The following is an 8,467-nucleotide window of genomic DNA, read 5'->3' as shown; positions in this document are numbered from 1 at the left end:
TAAGGAAAGTTATATAGTAGCAAAATTTATTTTTTAAAATGAGATACCGTTTATAATTGAAAACTTTTTTAAAGAATTTATGTTGGTAGTAATGAAAAATTTTTGTTTACTTCAATGACAACAAAAGGTCGTATTTAGGAAATGCATTAAGGTTATAAAGTCGCATAAATTAAATTAGGACTTTAATCAATATGTTAACAAGAGAACACTGATAGAAAAACTATTGCTTATCTGAGAATTTTTATTAGAGATGTTTTTACTAACTTTGAAATTTTAGTAGAACTTCTTGGTTTAGTTCCAACACGAAGCACAACAATCGGTGAAATTTTACAAGTAAAGCTGCAATGCACCAATACAAAAGTTTTAGAAGTACAATTCCTTCTTTTTATTTTAGTATAACGTTTAATTAAAGTTTATAATGTGTCTTAAAAAATATATCATTATTAAAAAACACTGTTAAGCTACTTTAGTATATTTTTTAATAAAGAAATGTTTATTTGCTAAATTTTTTGTGTCAAATCGAAATTTCATTACTTTACATTGAAAAAATGTTTGAAATTCCAGGTTTTATTCAAAAAATCTCAAATTCAAGTTTTTTTCCAGAACTTTTAAGCATTAATTTTCAAGTTCAAAGCTTTTCCGGGATTCAAGTTTTTTTGGCAACACTGATTGTTCACACTTAAATGTACACAATAATATATATAATATATTGAATTATATCAGCTGCAAGACTTAGATTTAACATATATTATAACTCAAATTAACACTGTGGATTGAGCAAAACATACATATAAGTTTAATTTGCCACTTTTTCAAGCAAAAAGCCAGCCTAAGTCAACAAAAACATTTCTGATATTTTTGTATACAAAAAAAAGTTCTAGCCAAAAACCTATAAAATGACTTAGTTGGCTTGAGATTTGAAGTCTACAAATAGCGATAGTCTAAGTGTGTGTCAATGTTTAGTTGTTTACTAGCTTGAATTTGAACTATTTTGATTAACAGTGTACAACCTTGATAAATTTACCATCCCTAAGTCTAGTTTATATTAATAGGTAGCTCCAAAAATCAGCAAATGTGTGTATTGATATGCAAGGCATAAAAGTTAGCTTAGTTTTACAAAAAAATGTTTGAAAAATAAAAATGTATACCTAAAAAAACTATATTAATTTTTATCATATATACTGTTTTAAATGTGTCTGTACAAATTTAGGTGATACATGTTGAAACAACAATGTTAGATAATTATGCATAAACTAAACTTAGACTAACTGAAGCATTAAATAAAAAGTGGTTTAAAATATGGGCATTTTTTTAAGTTGGTGTGCATATAAATTAATTTAGTGCAAAGAAAACTTCTAAAAAATTAAAATGTGTCATAAGAAAAATTAAAAAACCTTATTTCTTATTACTATGTTATTTTAAATGTTTTTACACTAAAATATAACATTTACAAATTAAAAATCTATAAAAGAATCTTAGGTATAAAAAACAGTGAAAAAGAACATCTAAGCTATAAAAAAATGACACTTTAGTTAATTACTGTGAAATACTTTTGTACAAAATGGAAAACACTTGCATTTAGTTTATTTAATAAATAGATATTATATAACTAACTTATTAAGTTCAAGCACTCTTTACACTCTTTTTTTAGAAAATTACTTGCTGTTGTATAAAAGAAGTTATTATGAAACTCAGAAAAATATCCTGTTAAAATGCTAATTTGTCTTTTTCACATTTTTAAACTAAAGCAGTAATTTCTTCTAATTATTTTTAGATATTGTACAGACTTGAAACCAAACTAATTAAATTAAATCGAGTTACCGAAAAAAAATTAACTTGAAACATATTTTTGCTCAGCGGGCCACAGTTACATGCTCGCAGGCCACAGAATTTTCTTTCACGGGCCGCATTTCATTCAAAAAATAACGTGCTCGCGGGCCACAGATTTACCCTTCGCGGGCCTCAATTGGCCCGCGGGCCGCAGTTTGCCGACCCCTGGCCTAATAAAAGCCTAATTATCTCATTTAATACTTGACCTATTTTTTTTAGTATTATTAGACTTAATAGTGGTGGCTAAATAATAACATCACTAATACAAATAAAACAACAAAAGCAAAAACAAAGTATTAATACAAAGAGTAGTTACCTTAATAAAAACTTTTTCAAGAAAAACAAAATTTTTAAAAATATAAAAAAGAAGTTCAGCTACTAATATTTTATCACTAGTCACAAATTTCTGATTTTAAATTGATATGTTATAATATATGACTTTGGTTATTTATATACTAATTTATAAACAACACTGTACATCTCAACAATTCAGCTATCACATCACAGTACATCTAAACGATACAAATATCAGATCACAGTATATCTCAACAATACACTATCACATCACAAAACATCTCAACAATACAACTATCACATCACAGTAGATGGCAACAATACAATTACGTTGATAAAAATTAATTCAAAACGCTCCTAGAGCGATAGAGTTTCCTTTTTGCACTTATTTCAATTTACGTTAAATTCAATTTTGTAGGATTAAATATATTTGTCAGGTTTATAATCAATGTTGTAAGAATTTCGTCAAAATTTGATTTAAATTATAAAACACTTATGATGAGATAGTTGTAGTTACGCGGTCTATTGTGATATGACAGTTGTATCATTGTAATCTAATGTGATGTGAAAGTTGTATTGTTGTGATCTACTGTAGTGGAATAGTTGTGTTTTTGCAATCCACTCTGATGTGATATTTGTATTGCTGCGTTATACTGCGATGTGAAAACTTTAGTCTAAAGGTCATAATTTGAAACTTACACTAGAAATTTTAGACCTCATGGTGAAAATCTAAACCAAAATGTCTTAGGCTTGTTTAATTATAGTTTTGAAAAACTTATGCAGATATTTCAGAGGAATTCAGAAATTTACGGGGCTATATGTTTCATAAGAGGGAGCCACAAGGAAACTATTTTGAATTTAGACTAGATATTACGAAGTTCTTAAGTTTACTTAATGGTAATTTTCTGAAAATTTTGTCAGAGGGGGCAAAATCTTTTTTATCCTTTAAAGGGGGCCTTTTAATTAAATCTTGAAAACCCTATTCTATATGTAACTTATAACTGTCACTGATTATTGATTAGTGGTTAAATGTAGATTTAAATTGGTAAATCATGCTTTTTAACTAAACTTATGCTTTGCATGAATACAACCTTGCTCGCTTTAATATTTTATGTCCAGATAAAAATCTTTAATTTTATTAAGCAATAGAGTTTGTAAAAGCTGTATGAAAAGGCTTTTTATACTTTTAATATTTAAAAGAATAGTATAATACAGATCCTGAAATTTTTTTTAACTTATTAAATATACTTTATATTTTATATCTTTAAAATATAAACATGGTTTTTGTTATTCTATGTTTTGAAGTGTCAAAGTTTCTGTAGTCCTCAAGGGTTCTGTGGTAGGAACTACCTTTAATTGGGGGAAGTTCCCTTTTTTGTGCTATACGCTTTGAGCGTTGAGCTTTTAAGGCTTTTAATGAATTTATCTTACTCAATAGGTTTAACTTAGTAATTAATAACTTTGTAATAAACTTCATATAGATAATTTCTTTAATGAAGTAAGTTTATTGAATATGTGATTTTTATGTGAATGAAAGTAGAAGTGATAAACCAACTAATTTATCAATAGAATAAAGCTGCGAAAATAATTACTACAAATAAACACAAAGTTCTACAAATATAAATGTTCTTAAAGTGTTTTGTAAACCTTAAATACAAAAATAGGTCTTACTAGTAACTCAGAGTCTTATGTTATGTGCTTCTTGCACGATCTTATGGCTGAACTAAGCACAATATAGAACAATAAAGCAAATAAACATCAAAATGTTATAAAATGAAAATAACAAAAAAGTTCTTAAAATCAATTAGTGTGTGTCTCTCACGATATTATGGCTTAACTGAGAACAAAAAAAACAAAAGTTGTTAAAGTTCTATTGTGTGTTGATTTTATAAACAATCGTCTAACGCCCCCTAGCTGTCATTTAAATTATTACAACAAATATACATTTTGGTTACATGTCTACTTATCAATAAAGTTATTAAAATAAAATTTTTGAATAAAGTTATTTATTATCATAGTTCAACAACCAATAAAAACAAAATGTAAAGTTATATTAATAATTAACGTAATCTGCAAATTATAATTTTCTTTTCGATACAGCTAGGCAAAACTATTTAGAAGCAAAGATAAAACACAGCATAAGAAAATTTCTTTTCAAACTAATTATTTTTAAACATATAAAAAGTGTTTTAGCCTACGTGGTAATCGACCTTGTTCTGATTTTATCAAAAAAAGTCTTAATATAACATTTCACTTACTTACAGAACAGGTAAAGTTGTTTTACCTTAAGATTATTGTTTTAATGAAACAAAAAAAAAGTATTTAGTTAAAGAAAAGAATTCTTTTAGTGTTATACTGAAAATATTCATTCTGAATATTTCTTTAAATTAAAATAGAAATGTTGAATTTAATTGTAAAATTATATACAGTTAGATTTCTACGTACAAATCTGTCTACTATTGTTGTTGTAGACTAATAAAATTTGTATCCTATTTTAAATCGTATCTAATTTTCTACAACAAAATAAGGTAAATTTGAAATGTAAATGCATTAAAATAAAAGATATATTTTCGTGTTTGATACAAAAGATAAAAATAAAATTTAAGTTTTGAAAAAATATTAAGTACTTAAAGTAAATTATTTAAAAGTACATGCAAAACACCTTCTTATACACAACTGGTACTTTATTTATGACTATTTTTGTAAGACATTTTCGGATAACAGCACAATTGGCTTTACATCTACAATTACAAGATTTTCTACCTTCAACAGTTATTTTGTTGGAATTCTAAAGGGTTTTATGATTACTTATATGTAATCCTTTAGAATATAACAAAGGAAATTAAAACATTAATTAGGTTCATCTACAAAATAAAAAATGATATCATTGATTGGAAACAAATTAAATGGAAGATTATTCATTTTACAAATCAAAATAGACCACGAAAAGTTTTTGTAGTCATTTTTTAATCATAAAACTCAAAAAGTAATTAACAATTATCTAATACTTATTGAAACACTTATAAATTTGTATCTTTTTCAATAAACTCTTTTTTTTTAATAATTAAACTAGTTAAACATATTTTTTAAATATTTTTTTAATTTTTGTTTTAGCTAACACATAATAAATTTCTTTTTATACATTGCATTATTGAAAAATAAGACATTTAAAAAAAAACTATACGTACTTTAATGTTATACTATTTTGTAGGTATACTATTAGTATTGCTTAACATACTATAACTTTTCCGAACGTTCTTACTAATTTTATTACATTTTTTAACTAAAAGAAAGTAAAAAAAAATGTTAGTGTATTTATTGAACTTAAAATGTTAGCCAGATATCTGATAAGTTACTAAAATCAGCTTTATTTACTGAATGTAAACCAACTTTATTATACATTAGGATAATTAAAAAGACTAAAAGGTAAACTTATGTAGTGTTATGTTAAAAACAAACTTAAAAAACAAACAATTTTCTAAAAAATGTACGGAAGATTTTTTTTTAATTTTCGTTCAAGACGTTTGCTTTCCTATCAGCGAATGGTAAATTGTAATGAAAACCTGTTAAATGGTAATACTTTAATAGACTTTTACAAACTTTGATTATAAATAAAATATTAGTTAATGTATAAACACTAAATACTAATACAAATAACAGGTGTTACATCTAAGATCAAAGGAAAAAAATATTTCTTATAACTTCAAACTAAAATGTTTTGACAGCATCCTAAAGTATAACACGTAAGAAAATTTAGCAGTAAACGAAAAAAACTTAATCTAATTAAAGAAATAAACTTGATTAAACTTAATTGTCTTTTAATATATAAACGACGCTAAAATTTAGTTTTTCCTTGTTTTAAAGCATTAGAAAACTTTAAAAAATACTCAATTTATATTTTATTATAGTTATAAATATTTTAGCTGTAACTATAAACTAATATAAGTGTTTAAATTTAACTTAAGGTTTTACTACTATTTACTACTATTACCAAACAATAAACACAACTGTACTATGAAGCAAAATCTTTAATTTTTATTATTTTCTAAGTAATCTAATTTTCTAAGTATTTAAATAGTTAATGAAAATTAACAATTAGATGTTTTTAATTACCTGTGAAGATTTTTCAAATTTTTTTTTTGTAATTACTCCAAATCAAACAACTTATTTATGTGTTTAACACAACCGAGAAAAAAAAGTTTTTGCATTAAAAATTATTAAGTACGTAAAACTACTGATTTATACAGCTGGGCGCTTTAGCAGGCGCCTGTAATCAAGCTAGTAGGAAGCTTAAAATGGTGACGGGATTATTATATTAAAGACCGACAGTGATAAATCATTCTTGGCACAAAATTAAGTAAATCCGAAAATTAACTAGGTAATGACCGCAGCCGTTTCATTTTAGAAAATTTTATCAAAAACTCAAGTTTAATGAAAACATTAGTTTGTGCTTTTAAACTGTTTTAATTTTAGCGTAATAATGTTCATAAAAGTAGTATTACTTCTTAAAATGAGGTTAACTATTTTGCTTGGCTTCTTTAAAAATTAAGAAGTTTTTTTTAGAGCATCAATACTATTTATAAGTATTTAATTTTTATATATTTAGTTTTTGAATCTAAACTATTACAACAACAATCAATAAAACCACTAAAATAGAAACATTGTTTAATTTAATGTTGTTTTAATGTTTGTTTTACATGTAAGTTCTGTTTTAACATAATTGTGTATTTGAACTTTATTTTAAAACATTGTTTTTGAGCTAGCAGCTTAGATAGTTTCAGTAAGTAAGATAAATTAGTTTAATTGAATGTGTTTTTAAAAAGGTTAACATTCCAGCAGTTAATTTTACTAGTTAAGTTTTTTTTTGTACGATTTACAAAGCAACATATAAAACAAATATAAAATAACTAGAATATTTTGTTTAATTAATAACATATTATCAAAAAACAACATATAAAATCATTTATTATTTATGTATGACATAAAATTTAGTTTAAAAACTATCTATTCGGAGAGTCAAAAAAATGTTTTATTTATTATACTACAGTTAAATAATTTTTATAATCAACCATAATTAACTTTCGATAAATATAAGTGCTTACTATATTTTGCTAAACATAATTTAAACTATATAAAAAGTTGTTTTTCATGATGGAAAGAAGGTTAGTATATAGGATTTTAATAGGGTATGTCAATTTGAAGATTCACCACGACATTGCTCCTGATCAACACTTAATCAGTTATATTTACTTTATAACTTATTCTAGGTTGATTATAAGTACAACGTGTATTTTATATTGAGAAAATGTGACTATCTTCGGATTCGAACACAATACATCCGCTTTATATGTTTGGATAACCATTAGGAAATCCAGCAAATTTAAGAGTTTATATACATACATTTTATATAATTTAAAGATATAAGGATTAAAGATGGGCTAAGTTTAAGAAACTTTGTTTAACACACAATGATGTCAAGTGTTTTGATACTATTATGAAATAAGAATTACTTTGAAATCTTCTTTTGGTTTTTCTAACTCAATACAACGTTTTGTAAAAACGTGCACGCATTTTAAGTCACTCACTTAAATATTTTGTTATCAAGTTAAGAGCTAATAAAAATATAATTTCATTATATGTCAGCTTAATACAAAATAAACACGTAACGTGTTGTTTATGTGAAACAGTTATACGAATTAGTACAATTTATATGGTTAATTACTCATTAAACGAGTTAATATCACAAAATACTTCATTTATTAGTTTATAAATTGCTGTTGCTTAAACATATACATAAAGATAATCATCAAGTTCTCTAAGACAGTTTTATAATTTAAATATAAAAGAAAAAACTAAAGCTCACTGTGAACTGACTATTAAACTTTATCTATTAATTTTTTTATAAAAATATCTGGTAAGTTAGAGTAGAATAAAAATAAAACTTCTTTAACTTTGTTTTAAGGTATGCAAAAACTTTGTAAAAAATTTAAATTATTTTACTAACCAGAATAACTAAATGGTTTAAATTTAATTTTGTTAGACTTCCACATAATAAAATCAATCATATCTACTCTAGTGTAATCTGAAAAAATAAGAATTTCTCAACGTTTTGTTTCAAATAAAAAAAAATACTAAGCAGTATACTAAGTAAAAACAACCATTACTAGTTGATATAGATATTTTAAATCTATTTGTTATTAGAAACTGTTTGCTAAGAAGTTATCTTTTGGATATTTTACTATTCACAGAATAATTTCTATCTCAAACTAAACTAATAATAAATTGTCAAAAAAATAAAAACTACTACGCAACTTCGCAAAAAAATATTTGTTATAGTATAAAT

The sequence above is a fragment of the Thalia democratica genome, chromosome 2 (assembly GCF_965202585.1).
Source record: "Thalia democratica chromosome 2, ktThaDemo2.hap1.1, whole genome shotgun sequence".
Taxonomy (NCBI): domain Eukaryota; kingdom Metazoa; phylum Chordata; class Thaliacea; order Salpida; family Salpidae; genus Thalia; species Thalia democratica.
The sequence above is the reverse complement of the archived record's forward strand: the minus strand, read 5'-3'. Positions refer to the sequence as shown.